Genomic DNA, 20,690 nt, shown 5'->3' with positions numbered 1-20,690 from the left:
AGACTGTTCCTGATAATTAAACTCAAGTTAGAGTAGTAGATTGGCTGTTTTAGGAAATGACGGCAATTTATATAAAGGGTTACCCCATCCTAAATGAGTTTAGACTATAAAATTGTGACATATAACATGTCAAACAATATTTTCATAATTATTTCAGGTTGCCTTTAGAGAATAACTACATTGAAAACAGAAACATCCTAAAACAAGTGCCAGGATTCAGCCTGAACTAGAAGAGAAAAAATACAATACTCAGACTCTTTATTAAATATGTATATTGACTAATATTTGCTTATGTCTAATCCCATCAAAACTGGCAAGGATGTGGAAGAAATAATAAGATATAACAGAACAACAACAATAGCTAACCCTTATATAGCATATATTTTGTGCCAGGCATTGTTCTCAGTGCTTTACATACAATAATAATTGATAATAGATGCCCTCACAGTTTTGGAATCTGGAAAAAGCAGATAAGCAAGTAGTAGCTAACTTTAGACATGATAGGTGAAAAGCTGAGAATACATGGAGAAGCCAACAAAAACCATGCCTATCAGACCTCAGAACAGCTCAGAAATTGTAAATATCAAGAACCTCTGAATGGGCTACCTGGAGTAGAGCTTAAACAGAATTACTGAAAATCTTTTAAAAAGTAAAGAGAACACTTCAATGCATCCAAATGCTCAAGGCACAACTCCAAGTTTTCCTTCTTCTTTTCCTTTTCTCCTTAAACCAATTTATCACTTAGTCATTCAACTCTACTCCCAACACAGGCCAGATCTTTCTTTTTTTCCTTTCTGTCCTGCATTCTTTGTAATTTGTTTAAATCCAATACCCCAGATCTCGCTATAGCTGTATCTAATCTACTGTATAACTTCATTGAGTTTTATATTTTAATAAATATATTTTTCATTAATTTTTTTCATGTCTCAAACCCAAATTTTATGAATATTCCTTGTTTGTTCATCTTTTCAATTCTGTATTTTATTTTTAAACATTTTATCGTCAGTTACTTTATTATATGTGTTACGTGTGTTATTATTTAAGTATATAAAACTCTGAAAAATCTAAACCTATGTTTTTTTTCACCTGATTTTCATTTTCTTCTTTCTTTGAGTGATCTTTATGTGCCATATTTGCCAGATCTTAATCATCTTGATCGGTGGGAGTACTAGTGATCTCAGAGAGGCAACAGTGAGTGGTGGCATGAAGTGAGATCTTAATTCCCTGCCCAGGAATTGAACCTGGGTAGCCTGGATGAAAAGCAGGAATCTTAGCCACCACACCCCCTGGCTCTTGCCCCAGTGAAAAATGCATTTCTCACGGAGGCAAAAACTGTAAAAACAGGTACAAAGTTTATTGTTAGAGACATAGCACAACAAGTGGGAGAGCACATAGAGAAACAGTTTGTTTAGTTAAGGTAGGAGCAAGACAGAGATGCACACCTGGAGAGAAAGAGTGTGGGCGTACTCCCCAATGAGGAGTGCAGTAAAGAGGCGGTTAAATCATTTATATAGGGCAGTTCTTCCAGGTCTTTGTTTACCTTTGGCCAATTATCTGATTTCTTTTTCCACACCTGACCTGCCCTAGGACCCTGCCCAACATGCGTGCGCAACTTTTTGCCAAGATGGATTTCAGCCCAGAGACCTATGGGACGGCCTTGGTATCACATATTATGGGGTGGTGCCCCTTCCTTTTGACCCCCAAGGAGCCTTTCTGTGTATGTGCAGTGTTTCCCTTGTCCCAAGGATGGGAAATATATGACCTCTTGATCTTTTACTCAGACAAGGTTTATCCCCTTTCTGTTCCTGCCATGACTGTTATCATAAGGTGTCCACGGGAAACAAAGCTATTTACCCTGTTCCTGTTGTTACTTCCATTTCGGAGAGCAAACAGGTGGCTGATTTTAAATGTCTAACCTGGAGCCCATCTACCTCCTGTCTCAGGAAATGTAAACAGGAGACTAGTTGTAAGTGTCCAGCGTGAAGCCTACTTTTTCCTGCCCCATGAAATGTAAATGGGAGGCCAGTTGTAAATGCCTAGCTTGGGGCCCATCTAGCTCCTGCCTCACTAGGGCTTAAACCAGGGATGCTTTTCTCCAGAGAAAATTTGTGTTTTCCTTTGCTGGGAGCCAGGGGACAATGTGCCTGGGACCACGTTTTCCTGATTTAAATGCCCAATCTTAACATGAAAATCGCAGTTTTAGCTCCATACATTGGAGTGGCCAAAGGTCTAGTCTCCTGGGTAACACAGGCTTTTATAAGCTTACCACTCACTACCTCTGTTCTGGTTTCAGATCATGATTATTTCTTTGTTTAGTTTTTGTTTAATTTGTTTTGTTATGCTATTTTTTTGAGAGTTTCATTACTTCCAACAGTCTAAGAAATACATCAAAATATGTTTTAACCAGAATCAGGTAGTTCTTTAGCAAAAGAATTCTTTAAAATGTCAAGTCTTTTATTATGCAAAAAGAGGAATATTTTATATATAACATTTTATTATTTTTCCTGAAGTGACTGTAAGTATCTTATGGATAACACACCAGTGTTGCATATGCTTATTGTCTTGGCTTTAGCACAGAATTTCACACAAAATAGTTGATTGCAAAGTCAACAATAAATGAATTAATAAAGGTCTATTTGAAATCTCTTAACAATAGCCTTTAACATATGTAATAATAGCTAAAATTTACTAAGCATTTAAATATGACAAGCTATGTTCTAAGTATATTGCATGTATCTCATTTAAGCCTCCATAATACATGCATGACTAGCTACTAATTGTTTTCTCATTTTACAGATTAGAAAACAGACTGAGAGAGCTAAATGAATTGTTTAAAATCAAACCTTGTAAGTCATCCCATTATGACCAATTTTTAATACTGGTTATTGAACCACTTGAAGTCACTGCTAATGACCCATATTGAGAGAATGCCAGCAACTACACAAGGGGGAGGGGGCTTTAAGCAAATATCAATCAATCAATCAATCAACAAAGTTTACCCAAATAGAGTAATGTTGGGTATTCTGTACGATGTTAACACTTGCAAGAAATATTGGGGAGGGCTTCCCTGGTGGCGCAGTGGTTGGGGGTCTGCCTGCCGATGCAGGGGACACGGGTTCGTGCCCCTGTCCGGGAGGATCCCACATGCCGCGGAGCGGCTGGGTCCGTGAGCCATGGCCGCTGAGCCTGCGCGTCCGGAGCCTGTGCCCCGCAACGGGAGAGGCCACAGCAGTGAGAGGCCCGCGTACCGCAAAAAAAAAAAAAAAAGAAAAGAAATATTGGGAAACATTTTATACTTGAGAAAATCTAAATGTCAAGGCAAACCTAGAGGTGTTCATGTGTGCAGAATAAAGATTCAGTGCTTAGAGGTGAAGCCTGCAGAATTTCTTCCTAAGCCATGCATCCTTAAGACAACTTTGATATGTTAATTTATAAATTCACATATTTTAATTTCTTTTCTACTCCATAGCAACAAGATCAAGCCAGTGTCACAGAGATATCAGTAACTACTCCAAATGTGATTTTTTCCCTCTTTATTAGTGAAAAAGTGTAGAAACAAAATGGTACAGCGAGGAATAAGAACATGTGCTGAGACTGCCTGGGTTCAAATCCCAGCTCTACCATTTACCCTGTGGTGTTAGGCTAACTCACCACCTCAGTTTCCTCCTGAATGTAATGTGAACGTTAAAAGTTTTTATCTCAGGGCTTCCCTGGTGGCGCAGTGGTTGAGAGTCCGCCTGCCAATGCAGGGGACATGGGTTCGTGCCCCGGTCCAGGAAGGTCCCACATGCCACGGAGCGGCTGGGCCCGTGAGCCATGGCCGCTGAGCCTGCGTGTCCGGAGCCTGTGCTCCGCAATGGGAGAGGCCACAACAGTGAGAAGCCCGCGTACCACCCCCCCCAAAAAAAAGTTTCTATTTCAAAAGGATTTTGTGAAGTTGTCGAGTGAATAGAGCTGAGTGCCTGACTGAATGAATAAATGATTCCAGGGTCTGACACAGAATTAGCACAATGTATGTATTTCTTATTGTATTTCTTCAACCTTAGCGAAGCTGACCGTCTCATGTGCAAAACGGGCACTCTTTGCAAATTGATAGGTATAGATACAATTCTTTAGAAGCTTAGGAACTTTGATTAACCTTTGAAAAGAATTTTAATTCCTATGAAAAGTCTTGCTTTATAATCATGAATATGTATTAAGTACCACATGTTTGCTAATTTTGTCTAAAAGTTGAGTATCTCAAATTACATTTTATAGTTCTTTATCTTTTCATTATGCATACTGAAAAGGTATTATTTTTCATCTTAAATAAAAGACTGAGGAATATTGAAATTCTAATTCTGTATGTACTCTGCAAAATTTTAAAATTTAAAAGAGGTTTATGGTAAACTTGATGTATTTTTGAAATATTATAATTAAAAGGCACTGTGAACCTCTGCTGCCTAACTCAAGAAGGATGTACTGAGCTGTCTTAGGAAGTTCAGTACAATATGTGTGTAATGGTCCGAATTGAGAGGTAACACTTGAGAGCCGATATAAAAGTTAAATAAGAGGGGCTTCCCTGGTGGCACAGTGGTTGAGAATCCGCCTGCCGATGCAGGGGACACGGGTTCGTGCCCCGGTCCGGGAAGATCCCACATGCCACGTAGCGGCTGGGCCCGTGAGCCATGGCCGCTGAGCCTGCGTGTCCGGAGCCTGTGCTCCGCAACGGGAGAGGGCACAACAGTGAGAGGCCCACATACCGCAAAAAAAAAAAAAAAAAGTTAAATAAGAAAGCAGTCAGTAATCAATAAACCACTCACTGTCCTACCTTCACGTGGTTTTGCCTTTTATTAAGTTTCTCCAAACAGGCCATAGGATGTAATTTTGTGGTTGGAAGAGAATAGTGTGCCAAACTCTTAGAATATCACTAAGAGGGTCTTTCTTTCCTCTTAGTGAAGTTTTACAGAAATATGCACTCAAATTAGACCTCAAGTGTTTCTTTTGTGTAGTATGGATGTTAATGTCTCGGTAATTCAGAAAGGAATGTTTTCATATTTATAAGCAAGGTGAATTATGGGTGAGAGAGAAAGACAGAAGTGAGAGACACATTTAGAAGGTTATTACAGTAAGGTGATGAAAGTGCTGATAAAGAGATCCCAAGTCCTACTGCAGAATTACCTTTATCTTGAATTTTGTAGGAATTAGCATTATATTGAGAGAGAGAGGGAGAGCGAAACTGAATTAATTGAAGAAAATTATATGATTTGTAGTCACTATTTAAATTTTAAAATGATTTAATTATTTTGGTCTGGGCTCAAGACTGAGCTCTATTACTCATTAGCTGAATAACCTTGGATAATGACTCTCCCTCATTCTTAAAACAGGAATAATGATACTCAGCTGAATGGATTATTTTGCAATTCTATACTTCTGAGAATGCACTTGGCTTGAAAAACTGAATGAGAATTTTAAAAGTCATAAGTCAGAGAACTTTTGAGGTTATCTGGTTCTGGCATTATTATAATTGTGGAGAAACAAGCTCAGAGAAGTTATACTGCTTGCTTGGATCATAACAGAGACTAGAACCCAGGCCTTCTGACTAACAATTGCTTTTTTTTAAAAATCACATAATACCTATAAAACCCATTCTTTAGACATTTCATTATATATTATGTATCCTTACAACATTACACTGCTTCCTAAAAGCTATCTTTCTTCAAAATTAGTTATCTTTCCAGCGGATTTAGAATTGTAAATAAGTTTAGGTTTAGGAAGTCAGAAAACACACAAAAGTTTATGGAGTTAGAATGCTATTATGATAACTTTGACCAAATAACAAAATTGGTCAAAACTCTAAATCTCTCCTTAAAAACAGTATTGGGAATTTCCTGGCAGTCTAGTGGTTAGGACTCCATGCTTTCACAGCCGAAGGTCCGGGTTCAATCCCTGTTCAGGGAACTAAGATCCCACAAGCTGAGTGATGCGTAAAAAAAACCAGTATTGATTAATGTCTTCAGTAATAGGAGCTGGGTTGAAAAAAAAATTAACAGATTTCTGTAGATTTTCACAATTTTCTACAGTGTCAGTCTCATAGATAGTAACCAATACATAAACAGACATACAGTAAATAATGTTTCACCAGAGGCCCTTTTCCCAGTCTTCCAAGGCTCCTGGGAACAACATCATATCATGGGAAAACTGTGTAATTTGGGACCAAAATCTGTAGCCTTGGTTAAACTCAATGTTTGAATTTTGTATTCAGCTAGGCTGTATGTGCATATGTGTGAGTGATCCTCATTACAAACTTGTATGGAAGAAATATTGTTGCACTTTCTTCGCAGATGAAAAACGTAAGACTTGAGGATCTGTTTACTCATCCACAGTCCCAAAATGGCAGCACCAGGTGCATCTTTGTGCCCCTTTTATAGTGATACCTTCCTCAAATCCTGGGAGAATTCTTTCTCCAGTCTCATGTTCCCTTAGCCCTCGGATGTGTCTATCACTGCACTTGCCATACTCCATTGCATTTATGTGGAAGCATTCATTTCCTGCTTCTACCCATGTAGCCCTCAAGTACGAGAACCAAGGCCTATTCCATGGGTGTCCTCCGACACTGACATGGTATCTTCAGCTGTGCGCAGATGTCAGTACATGTTTGTGAAAGCAGTGTGGAGTCAATTTCTGTTATAATATTAATAACATAATAATATACTATTTCCATGTATTGTGTTTTTACTGTGTACCGTGCACTTGACTAAGCACTTAAAATGGATTATCTTTTCTGTTTCTCACAATGACCCATGTTATAGGAACTATTTCAGTATATTTGTTTAGTTGGTTGGCTTTCCTCCTTCCCCTGGGGCTAGGAGACTCCTGGTGCAGAACCTCCAATTTCTCATTCTTCTCAGTTTGTAGGACATTTAGGTGCAGCTATTATCATTGTGTTACAGAAGAAGAAATGTGTATTAGCCTCAAGATCATCACAAGAACTGAGGAAGTTTCCAATAAGAAAAAAATTCAGTTTGTTCAATGCAATCAATTAACCCAGAAAAACATATTGAAGACCAAAGACAGAGCGATATAGGCATTTGTCAGACAGATGTGAGTCCCAGTCTTGAACATTTGTCACTTTAGAAAAGACAATGTACTTACTTTGAACCGCACTTTCCTCAGTGGTAAAAATGATGTTATAATTTATTTTTCTGAGAGATATGATGAATAAGATTTATCATCACAGCATAGCCTTTAGAAGTTTGCACCTGGTATCACAAAATGTCATTTTTTTTAGCCTGCTTCCCTTTTGTACAAAAAAAAGTTACCTGGAATTTAAAAAATTATCAAAACACAGAAATAGCAAAGGATCACAAGATCACTCTAAGAATGTATTTGTTTCATAAAAATGGAGCTGAAGTTCTCTTATACGGAAAGAAAGCATCCTGGAAAGAATGCCACTATGTTTTGTATAACTTTTGAGAAGAGATAAAAATACAGCTGTAAGATGTTAAGATGTTTTCTTTGTCCAGTCCCATGTGGGTTATGACAATTGCAGATCATCTCTTACATCCTCTATTCCATGGTTTATATCAGCTCTAAAATGATGAAGAAAACTTGTTCTCTTCAATTTTCTCAATTGTTATAAGGATGGATGAAAAAAAAACCTTGAAAATAAAAGGTGCTGTACAACGGCATTGTCTTACATGAGAAATGTGTGATTAAAATCTGCACAGCTCAGTAAATATTTAGGAAAAGAGCACTCAGAATGTCCTGGTGCAATTCCAAGCGACAGCTCTGATTTACGATCCATTAAGGGAGAGTATACCCAGAATCACACTCCATCCAGGGTTCTGGACACACTAATTTTGAGGAAGCCAAAGCACATAATTGATTTTTTTTTTTTTTTTTTTTGAGGTACGCGGGCCTCTCACTGTTGCGGCCTCTCCTGTTGCGGAGCACAGGCTCCGGACGCGCAGGCTCAGCGGTCATGGCTCACGGGCCCAGCCGCTCCGCGGCCTGTGGGATCCTCCCGGACCGGGGCTCGAACCCGTGTCCCCAGCATCAGCAGGCGGACTCTCAACCACTGCGCCACCAGGGAAGCCCCATAATTGATTTTTAAAGCAATCTGGAGAGAGGTTTTACAGGAAATAAAGAACTCTTAGCCGGCATATGATTGAGGGGAATGGGCTCTATGAATTTTCAAAAGATCCCTATAAGTATAGTGTTACCTTTGGAGAGGAATGGAGAGAAAAGCTGGAAAGAAGTAAAAAGTATATTTCATGTGTGTGGGAAATGTTTTATAACTTAAAAAACGTGACACAAAGCAGATTTTAAAAAATGTTAATATTTGCCAAATATGAAATTTTAGTACATAGATGTTAACTGTATTATACTCTATGTCTTTTGTATATCTGAGATGTTTTATAATTTTAAATTGATTTTCAAACAGGATCATGTGGGGTACTGCAGCATGGATGATTATTATTAGGACTAACTAAGTGAAAGGAACTGTATAAGGCATGAATAAACATAAGCCATACTTTCACTGTCTGGTAGAGGTAGGGCTTCCTCATAGAGCCAGACAGGATGTACCCTGCAAAACTCGAGTGACGCTATCCAGATAGATTATCACGGGAAGAACTTGTGTCCCCTGGTGTTTCATTCATCAGTCCTTGGAAGGAAAGGTGAGAGAGAGGAACACAAGCTACCAAAGTGCCACTTATAAATTGGAGTGGACTAAGTGGGCAGGAACAGTTTTGTGAATGTGGTGACTGTTGAACTCAGTCTAGAAAGATGATTAGAATTTGGGTAGGTGATGGGGTAAGGGAGAGAGACAGCACATTCCAGGAAGATGGAATATTAAAGATGAAGTGATAGAATTGAGAATATAGGATATTTGTACATTCCTTCAACTCAGAATTTGTCCAGTACAGACACTTTATCTGGAAAACCTTAAAATCTGGGAAGATAAATTTATACCCAGACTCAGGTTTTGCTCTCCTCCAGAGTGCAATTTTACCTTCTGTGCACCACTCTCTTTTTGTGAGTTTCAAGGAGCCCTTTTGTACTAAAGTCTTAAGAACTATAGGTATTACTTCTTTGGATATATTTTCAGAAGTGGACTTGCTGGATCGTATGTTAATTCTATTTATTAAGGATTCTCCTTAAAATTTTTTTAAAGGATTCTCCATACTGTTTTCCTTAGTGGCTGTACCAATTTACAATCCTGGCAATAGTACACAAGGGATCCCTTTTCTCCATGTCCGTGCCAACACTTTGTTATTTCTTTTCTTATTGATAATAGCACTTCTGACAGGTGTGAGGTAATATCTCATTGTGGTTTTGATTTGCATTTCCCTCGTGACTAGTGATGTAGAGCATCTTTTCATGTGCCTGTTGGCCTTGTGTATATCTTCTTTGGAGAAACGTCTATTTAGGTCTTTTTGCCCATTTTTTAATTGTAACCCAAACATTTGAGGAAACTTTAATATGCAAGGTCATCAGGAGAAGTGGTTTCTGTAATTACTGGTCATGAGCTTACAGTGGATTGCTGGGCCATTTTCGCAATCAAATCTTAATACTGAGGAAGCACTCAAATGATCATGTATGCCAACACAATCATAGCATGTGAGAGAAAGAGGTCATCCTGAATAACTGCCAAATTTTATTGTACTTTTTGTTTATTGAAAATATAATATAAAACAATGTTGAAAACCATTTTGTAGTAAAAATCACTGTAACAAATTATAACGCTTTTGTTTTGCTTATCACATCCTGATCCTTGACCATAGACATACCTATTTGACAGTTGTAAACATAAACAGAGTGCGTCTGTCATTTGGCCTGTTGGTTTTAATTTCATAATTTAATTTTTTTGTTTTGTTTTGTTTTGTTTTGCGGTACGCGGGCCTCTCACTATGTGGCCTCTCCCGTTGCGGAGCACAGGCTCCGGACGCGCAGGCTCAGCAGCCATGGCTCACGGGCCCAGCCGCTCCGCGGCATGTGGGATCTTCCCGGACCGGGGTATGAACCCGTGTTCCCTGCATCGGCAGGCGGACTCTCAACCACCGCGCCACTAGAGAAGCCCCTCATAATTTAATTTTTTTTAAATTTTATTCATATGTTTGCTTTCTGTCAGGGAATATGCTAGATGCTGAAGATACAGTGGTGAACAAAGCATTCACCACAAATTACACACACATATATACACTAAACAATGAAAGAAAATGAGGTTTCCTTTAGTAAGAAGTAAATGGAGAAATTTTTTCAATAAATAACTAATAGTATATCTCATAGCCTATCTCTTTGCTCCATACATGAATATCCTTTTTACTATGTGCACACATCAGTAACACTTAGACACCTCACAGCCCAAAAAGAGAGAAAATACCAAATTGCCTTCATGAACTGCTTTCATCCGGAAGTCAAGTGTTTCTGTTTACTGTTGCTATTCTTTTTAGAAAGTTTTTTATATGTTTCTATGTGTAAAAATTATCATTCACTTTTAGATACCCATTATATGATGGCACAAAAGGAACAGGATATTGGCAGAAAACCTCCATTTCCGAAAGGGAGACTGGGATATCAAAAACAGTAGTCACTGTGACTTGACATACAGCATATCCTCGCAAACAGGAAAAGTTTTTGGTCATGGAAGTGGAGTGAGTTCTGGGATCAGCTAATCATGGAATAGCCCCTGAGTCTGTTCTCTAAAATAATTTCCTCCATTTATTGTCCTTCATTGTCCTAGTTTTACCTTCTGAGAAAATCTCCCTTGTCATTCTCCTTCATGGCTTTATCTGAGATGGGAGAAGGCCTTTCTAGAGAAAGCACATGGTTAATAATACACTTCCTGATATCTAAATTCAAGGATACAAGGATGACTTTAGTAGTTGAACAATTAGAGGATTTTGTGAAACAGAAATGGGTTTCTTTAATGTTAAAGTTTCATTCTAATTTAATATGCTGCTGGTCACTTGTTTCTTGTCAATCCCATGCAGTAAGAGCAACAGCCCGATATTGTGTGATCTTGTATAAAATGAGACTCCCAGCTCTTAGTCACATTTTTCTATATTTTGACAACTTCCTTGCTAAATTTTCTGCTTCCCTGGCTTTTCTGTCACCAACTTTAGTGAGAAGTGGAAAGTAGTTTTCCAGCCTTATGAGAGTCCAAAAAATTCACTTTTTATTGTATGCCACAAAACATGTCCTTAGAAAAGCCATATTTTACTCCCTCCCTGCTTTTTTCTTATGCAGCAGCTTTATATAAATTTTATCTTTTCTTGAAAAATTTTACTAAAAAAAAGTGGGAATCAGTTCTTCTATGAAAGCATTCTGATTTCTTTTTTTATTATTTCCCCTAAGATGAGTAACTGAGTAAAAGTTGAAAAATATGTAACTATTTTACAAGCTCATAACAGGGACTGTCATCTCCCAGGCCTGAAATAATGGGATCCTTGGTCCCTTTGCTGCACGGCGGAGTTTGGCACACTTTCTTCTGTAAAAGACCAGATAGTAAATACTTTGGGGTTTGCAGGCCACATGGTCTCTGTTAGAACCACTAAAGTCTGACATAACAGCATGAAAGAGCTGTGGTCAATATGTAAACGACTAGACAGGCTGTGTAGCAATGAAATTTACTTACAAAAATAAGTGGCAAGTCAGGGTTTGACCTGCAGAGAATGGTTTACTGACCGGACTCTAACTTCTTCACTCATTCAGTTCCACATTTTAAAGTCTGTTACTTCCCAACTCCTGCTGTTTTAAAATAAATTCTGATTTGGCAATAGCATAAAACCTAATTCAAAACAGTTTAAACAATGAGGAACATTTATTTTCTCACAAAAGCAGCAATTCCAAATTAGGGCTCCTTCAGTATTGCTTAATGCACCAATTTATCAGTACTTGCTCAAGGTTGTCAACAAGGACCCAGGTTATATACATGTGCCTGAACTACCATCTTTAGAGTCTTGTTCTCTAGTTATGCACAAACACAATATCACACGTAAAAAAAGGAAGAGTCTTTTCCTTGTATCTCCTTTTCATAGTGAGGAAACTTTCCCATATGCCCCATTAACATATTTCCCTTCACTTTCCATCCGCACAAACTAGGTCACATGCTCAGTTGTAAGCAGATTACAGTTAAAAGAAATAGTATTACCACCATTGGCTTGGACTTCTCAGAATTTATAACTGACTGAAGATAGAGTCACCTTTTTAAAATAGTGGATGCCTGAACAAAATCTGGGTCCTGATTGCCGTGATGTGGGAAATGGAGTTTGGGGTGGAAAACCAATAAATGTAAAAAGCATACTTAAGGCTGCTTGTGAACTATTTCCTTTGGGTAATATCTCAAAAGAGTAATTAATTCATCAAATAGTAGGCATATTCTTACCATTCATGGTTACATTTTTTCCCCAAAAGGTTAAAAGAATGCACTTGGAGAGTAAGACTAGATTAGTTATACAGCAATCCTGCCAATATTGCTACTCAATTATCTTTTTTTAGTTTTATAATCTTTTATTATGGAAAATTCCAAATGTATACAAAGTAGAGGGAATCATATAATGAATACCTGTGTACACATACTGAACTTCAACATTATCAACTCCTGGCCAAACATGTTTTATCTATACTCCTATTCACTTCTGTCATCCGCTGGATGAGTATTCATCAAACACCATGTATCTCATGTTTTATAAAATATTTCAGTGCATACCTCTAAAATTTAAATAATATTTAAATCTAAAACCAAAATATAATTTTCATACTTTAAAAAATCATCATCCTTAATATCATGTACTAAAATCCAGTCCTTGTTTATGTTTCACAAATCGTTTCTTAAATTGAGTTTTGAAGTTGTTTAAATAAGAACCTAAAAAGATCCATACATTGCAATAGGTTGATATTTCTCAGCTCTCTTTTAGTGTATAGGGTCCTCTCACTCTCATTTTGTCTCTTGCAATTTGTTTGATGGACAGCTTAAATTTTTACCTTGTAGATTTACCCACATTCTAGACTTTGCTAGTTATATTTCCTTTATGTTGTTTAATATATCCCTTGGTCCCCTGTGTTTCCTGTAACTTGAAAGATAGATTTTTAAGTGTGATCAGATTCAGATTCAATTTTTGTTAAAGAATATCTCATAATCGGTGTTATATATTTCCATCAGGAGGCACATAATGAATGGTTTTCTCTTTTTGCAATAATAGCAGTCACTGGTGGTCATCGTCTGGATTTATTATTTAACTAGGACATCATTTTATCCTAAAGATGTAGAAATTGAGGTTCAATTAGCTTCAGTTATTTTTACATAGTCACAGAGGAAGTATGACAAAATTCATTAGCAAATCCTTTTGGCTCTAACTTCAAAATATAGCCTGAATGGGACTTTTTACACATCCTCTCGCACTACCATATTAGTTCAATGTCTGTTTTCTGTTGCCTGAACTACTTCTGTAGCATCTTAATTATCCAGTTTCAATCCTTACTTACTCCAGCCTATTTTCCTCATAGTAGCCGAGCCAAGCCTTCAAAACAACTGACCAAGTCACTGCTTTTAACCTTCCAATGACTTCCCATCTCATGTATTATAAAAGGCAAATTCCTTATTGAGGTTTACAGGCTCCTGCATTATACGGCTCCTGGCTTTTTCGTTTACCTTATTTAATGCTGCTTTTCTCCTGCTCACCGTTCTGTAGCCACAGAGGCCTCTTTGCTCTTCTTTGAACATTTCAAACTCTTTCTAATTCAGGGCCTGCACTCGTTTTGCATTTGCACCGGGATGCTCTCAGCCCATATGTTTGCATGCTTTATTCTCCACTTCACAGATCTTTGCTCATTCTTCTTCACAGAATGAGCTTTTGTGATCTCCCCATCTAAAATTGAACTGCCCATCATTCTTTGTTCTCATACCCTGCTTTTTGTTTCTTTTCTGAGCACTTATAAATAGCCTGACATTACCTGTTTTTATGGACAGTCTTTCCCTCTTGTATGTGAGTCACACAAAAGGAGGACTTTGTGTTATTCATCCTCTTAATATGATAGAACTGAAATAGTGCCTGTCACAAAGTAGGTGCTTAGTAATGTAAATGTTTGAATAACAGGATGACTGAATGAGTCAAAACAAGAAACTACACTGAATAACTCCTAGTCTTCATCAGAACTTGTCCAGGTGACGCTATGTGATGAATTTGAGCTTCTGTTTTGTTGGACTCTGGAGCACCAATTCTGGGCTGACACACCTTATGAGGCCTGTTTAATGTTGTTTTGCCTAATCACTTTGGAAAACTACTGCTTCTCAAGGCAAATTTACTCCCTGTCTGATTTGTAGAATAATTGCTGCCCTTACTAACTAAACCTTTCTCTAGATTTGATTCTACATAAAGAAGAAAAGTAATTAGTGAACAATGTGTTGCAAAGTTTAGAAATAACACATGCAGAGTTCCTAGAATATTGCTGATGCTTGATAGAATCTGGCAGTGCTCGTGGCAGTAGTAGCAGGAGCAGTAGAAGAAATCATTATCCTTACTCATCTTAAACTTCATTTTGGTTTGTTTTTCCTTAATGCACTTCCAGTTTAGCAAGCCGTTGGAGGGAGGATCATTTTTGTAAACTAACATCTATAGTAATGTAACCATTGTCAGTGTTGTGATGAAAAATTGCATGGGGAAATATAACAGTGATTTTCTTTCAGAAAATACCTCCAAAAGATAGGATACTTAAAAGAAAACCATAAAATTCCATGTCTTGTGCAGTGGAATTAAGTTTTAAAATCACATTACTAATTCTTGGTAAATTTTTTAATAGCTGCTAATTTGAATAACAAGTGATTCCATGTGTTTGTGTGTGTGTATCTAAAGTCATTAGATAGCAGTGCCTACTGAAGTGTTTACCTCACAGCAGTCATTCAAAAAATGATACTTTTTTCTCCCCCTCACAGACACTGTATAGCTTTTCATTCTTTCCATGAAAAAAAAAATCTACAAAGTGAAAAAAAAGAATAATTTAATTAGATAAAATGCCATTTGCTTTATATGGTATTATCTACTAACACTTTGCTGATGCTTGAAATAATCCCTTTCTGGAATTCTCTTATCTCACTTGGATGAAGTCATAATATTGCCTAAATATTTTCTGGGCTTGTCACAGATTCTAATCTTGAAGTTATTTTCTTCCAGGTTCTATTAAAGAAAATAGAAAGGAAGGTATGTCTTTTTATTGACAAAAAAATTACAAATGTGTATATGTTCATTTCTTTAGTACTTTATTTTTTAGGTGTTCTGACTTCTGGTAAAACCTAGTAACCAAACATGATTGAAAACCATTGAGAAGACACTGTGTCTCAGGATGTCAATGGCCAAGTCTGCACACATTCTTTATAGGCCAACCTGTAAGATGATGAAGCTAGTACATGGCTGTCCTCTGTAAATGTCATGCATTTGGGCTAATGGTCAAGACCAACTGATCAAGAGCAAATAATCGTGACACAAAAGATTTGAGACAAGTCCCCTATCATCGTTAAAAGCTACTTGTGCAACTTTGAGCAAATCATTTATCTTCTCTGTCAGTTTCTCTATTGATTAAATGTGAAGGTTACATTGTACAAGCAGTTTTCAAACTTAGGGAGCATGAGTATGTATATTTAAAATTCAGATTCTTAGACTCCTTCTTGAGGGATGTAGTAGTCCTGGAAAAGGACTGAGGAGTCTGTATTGTAATATACTCTGCAGGTGACCATGGACCTCACATTGAAACTGCAGAGCTGTCTACAGGGTCTCCTCTGACTCTACAATTTCTAACAGGTTTTTTTTTCCTTTTTCTCATATTTTTGGCATTCTAAGCCTTGATGACATATTTTCTAAGTGGGATCAAACAGAGAATCCCTCTAAGTCACCATGTTTCATCACTCAGAGCCTTTGCTGATAGACCATTGAATGCAATTTTTTTTTTTTTTTTCGGTACGCGGGCCTCTCACTGTTGTGGCCTCTCCCGTTGCGGAGCACAGGCTCCGGACGCGCAGGCTCAGCGGCCATGGCTCACAGGCCTAGCCGCTCTGCGGCATGTGGGATCTTCCCGGACCGGGGCACGAACCCGTGTCCCCTGCATCGGCAGGCAGACTCAACCACTGCACCACCAGGGAAGCCCTGAATGCAATTTTTAATATCACAGGGAATTCCTGTGAGAATTCCACAGGAATCCCATTTTATCTTTTGATAGAATTTTCTCAGTAATCACAAGATTCTTGGAAAACTTCGGTTTAGTTAGCCCTTCACCTACATTACACAGAAAAAGAAATGTTTGGGGTCCATATGGACCTACTGGCAAAATAAGACTGAACATATAAACTATTGTTAACTTTTAAGTGGGTAAGTTTTGCAGTCGATAAAAAATTAAACCAGCCTGGTTTAAAAGGTCTAAGAATCTATTGCAGTGTGTGTGTGTGTGTGTGTGCGCGCGTGTGCGTGTGTGTGTTGGAGGGGCAATGGGAGGTGTGTCTGACCTTATCTATAACATCAATTTCCTCAGTTGTTCCAATCATACAAAATATACTTACTCTTTCCCCTCAAGTTGTCATCTGCTGTGAAGTTGATTATGTATGTTTTCCAGAAATCAAGACTAGGTTTAAGTTTCTTATGTTCTAGGAAATAGATTAACTCATTTTTAAAATCAACCTGAATAAATTCCACAGAATTATATACAATATATATAATATATATATATGAATTAGGAAAAACTATGTTATAGAGTTCAAAGTCCAACATTGTGCAATGATCAGCAAAAACAAAACAAACATTTCTGCAACTGAGTATTCCAGTCAGTACTATACATATACCTCTGTGCCTGGGTTAATTTGCTTTACTGTTTTGTACATCCAGCTTTGCCCTCTGAAAACCACATGCATTCTTCAAGACATAACTCAAATGGCACGTTTTTTCTTCTACCACTGTTACTATCCCCACTTGGAACTAATGTCTGCTATCTCTCTGCTTCTATGCTGTTGAAACATACTCTAGTGCTGACAGGATATTCTTTTATATTTAGTATTAAATGAGTATTTTCAATCAAACCTCATGGCCTGTGAATTCTAACTTTCTAAACTGTCTACTTTTTTCTAGTTCCACGGCCACAACCATGGCTCTAAGACCACCTTCTGTTCTCCCGTTGATAACTGAAGCAGCCTATTCACTTGTTATCATGACTTACTCTTATCCTATTCACATCCATTCTCCACACTGAGAAGATGAATTAGACTGTGTCACTCCACAGCTTAAAAGCTTGCAGTGGCTCCCTGTTCCCCTTAAGATAAAGTCTAAACTCCCCAGCAGGCCATGCAAGGCCATTCAAGAGCTAATCTCTGCTTTCCTCTGTAGCCCCATTTCTGTCCCCTGTCCCACTCTCCATCACTTTCCGCTCTGTTTTCCAGTAATAAAAAACTTTTTCCTCACCTCCAGATATTTCTACACAATGTTACTTCTCTCTGGGAAAAATATAACACAGTGAAATCGAGCACAGGTTAAGAGTTGATTCTGAACTGAATCCCAAATCATCACCTTTATAGGAATTGAAGGAAGATGGTGTGTTTCGGCAACACCCCAAAAAACAGTTGTAGAAACAAAATCTTTAGAGAATACAGAATTTGAAGGGGAAATGATAGCTGTCTGCAAATATTTGAAAAGCTGTCATATGAAAGAAAGACTGCAGTTTTTTTTTTTTTTTTCTGAAGGGCAGAACAGACCAATGTCAGGAACCATAGGCAGGCAGATTTTTGCTCTACCAAAAGTTCTGTACAGCTGGAACTGTCTGAATGTGGAACAGGCTGCCCTGGGGGAGCCATCGACAGTTTTAGAGCAGGGAATGACATAATGTAAGCAGAGCTGCAGAGTCTAATGTTAGAGCAGTATCAGTAGATATTTCCATTGTTTGGAGGATGGGCACCCTGTGAACTCACCATGCTACTGGCTGTCAGAAGCCGCTTTGTCTTTCTGTCCTGGGACCTGAGATTCCTGAACCTCTGGCAGAGGGTTTTTCTGGTTCAAGGAGAAATTGCTAGGCTTGAATTATAATAATTTTCTAGAGTAGGAGAAAGGGAAAAGTATCTTAACTTTGATGGAAACAGAGGGATCCATTTGTAAAATTTGTCACATGGAAAATCAACTTGGATGTATCTGAGGATTGAAATATGTCATTCTGTCATTCAGGAATTTGTCTGCTCTGCAAACTGTGCAGGGTATGGTGTCCCATGGTTTGCAAGATAAAAAGATATATTAGTTTGCAGATCTTGACTGCAAGTAGTCAATAGTCTAAGAGAGAGGACTGATGCGAATAATAGCTATCGTGTGGATAAAGAGATGTTAATTGTAACAAAAATGTTAAGTCTAATTAGATTAGCTGAAGAGTTGCAAATTTTGCCAATGTGAGAAAAGTGTTTTATTATCATTTCCAGTGTCTCCAATAATTACCATAAGTTAAGCTAACATTTCTTTTGGAGATATGCCAATTATAGTGCACATATTAGACTGCATAGAAGTAGACCTTATAAAAAGGAACTTATCTATCCCAGATTTTTCCAAATAAATTGATCCTGCTAATACCATTTTGCATTTCACCAAGTACTAACTTCTAATGATTCAAGTCAAAACACTCAGAAGTATGGTCACAAACTTTAGCCAGTATGATCTCCAAGTGACATGCTGGCACGTTTGTATGCACTTATTGAATACTTCTGTACACATCTTACTTCCTTTTTATCATATCTGTTCATTTGCTCACTTCAAGAAACCCACACCTATTTTTGCCTTTCCTATGTTCTTCATAATTTGTAGTTTTACATATTCTATATTGTAGGTACAGTTAGCAATATAACTGTTTTGCCCATCTTTGCAATTGAAGAGTTCATTTTCACTTGTCCTTTCCCCTCCATGAAGTCTAAGATTACATGTTATAACCCCACATTTTCTACTCTCCTTGTAACTTTCCACGATAGGACTAGTGAAGTAGGTACTTCCCAATGTGCGTGGTTGATCCTGAAAATTGGGGGAGTATTAATTGAAAATTAATGACATAAAATCAGTCACTGTGTCTGTTAATTAATATGCTCTCCAACAACAAATATTTCCAAGTGATATACTGATCATTCCTTAAATTAAGTAAATTATAATTTAAAAATTCAAAATATTTATATGGAGATAAGAGAGCTATTGTGAAAATTCCACAGGATTTGGATAAATATAAATCTGTGTTTGAATGTTAGCTCAACTGTTTATATGACCTAAAGCAATTTAACTAGGCCCTCTGCGCCTATATTTTCAGCCACCTGTTAGATGAGGATAATGATACATTTTATGTGATCAGAAATATGGTATGTAAATGGTTTAGCATAGTGCCTGGCATATAAAAATCCCTTAATGAATATAATCATCATTATAATAATATTGACTAAGCAAAAATAGAAAAGTCAAAGGATTTATTTGATAAATAATAACTCATCAAAATCATAATTTTAAAATCATAAAACATAAAAAATTACATGAGTAATAATCTCTGTGTGTATACATGTTAATAGGTAATATACTTTAAAAAATCTAATAGCTGTAGCATATAGTGAAACAATATTGCTATTGATATAATACTCTGATAGCTGTTTCAGGATTTTTAGTCTGTGATGGTATATTGGTATATTTTAAGGAGCATGGCTGGCCCTTGGTATACTGAAATCTACATAGTGCTTCAAGTTGCTCTGTGAATGTAAAGCACTGACCAAGCTACTATGGCAGAAATGAGGAAGCATCTGTTGTCCCTGACCTCAAGGGACTGAGTTCAATGGTAGAAATATAGCTTACTCGCAAAAATTACAATGCAAATAAAATTACCATTATTAGTTAAGGAGCCTAGGTGCTATTAAAACTCAAAAGAAAGAGACATTACTTTTTTTTTTTTTATGCGGTTCGCGGGCCTCCCACTGTTGTGGCCTCTCCCGTTGCAGAGCACAGGCTCCAGACGCGCAGGCTCAGCGGCCATGGCTCACGGACCCAGCCGCTCTGCGGCATGTGGGATCTTCCCGGACCGGGGCACGAACCCATGTCCCCTGCATCGGCAGGCGGACTCTCAACCACTGCACCACCAGGGAAGCCCAAGACATTACTTTTAAGGAAAGAATAAAGGGAGACTGTGTGAGTGTATGGATGCTTTTGAATGTACAGCAAGATATATTAAACTCCCCGTTAACCTCTAAAGTCATAAGTGGAATCAGAAAAATATCTATGTATTTCAGGAAATGAATGTTATATGCTGTCACCAGTGTTCCAGAAATCAGGGTTCTTTTAAAAGAGATTCACAAGACACAGACTATTTCATATGTGTGCCTTACAGTTGGGAATGGCTTGAACACACTTAAAATTGTACCTCATCCTGCAATTCCATGGCAGCCATGAACTATATTTCCTCAGCAGTGCTGAGTTCTGCCTCGACAGTAGGTTGCCCATGGTGCTCTTAAAATCAGGCGAAGGAAGTGAAGGGAATTATGCCTGGTTCAATCACACATATTTGCAAGTTGTCATCCTATCATCCCGGAATGCCGTTCCCATTGGTACTTCACTGAAGAAGTTACTTTATATATTATTTAACTGAAGACAATAATTATACTGCCTTTATAGTATACTCTTTTAATCCCTAAATAAGAATATAAGAAGGCTGCTATGGCATGCATTTGGGGG

General features: G+C 37.7%; 1 protein-coding gene across 1 annotated transcript in view; it reads left to right on the top strand.

Moving 5' to 3' along the window:
* Window positions 1-20,690, top strand: part of ANO3 (anoctamin 3) — a 271,028-nt gene that overhangs the window by 31,832 nt on the left and 218,506 nt on the right. The window lies entirely within an intron of this gene.

This window comes from Orcinus orca, chromosome 8, assembly GCF_937001465.1.
Source record: "Orcinus orca chromosome 8, mOrcOrc1.1, whole genome shotgun sequence".
Lineage (NCBI taxonomy): Eukaryota > Metazoa > Chordata > Mammalia > Artiodactyla > Delphinidae > Orcinus > Orcinus orca.
This window is presented reverse-complemented; position numbering and strand designations above follow the sequence as displayed.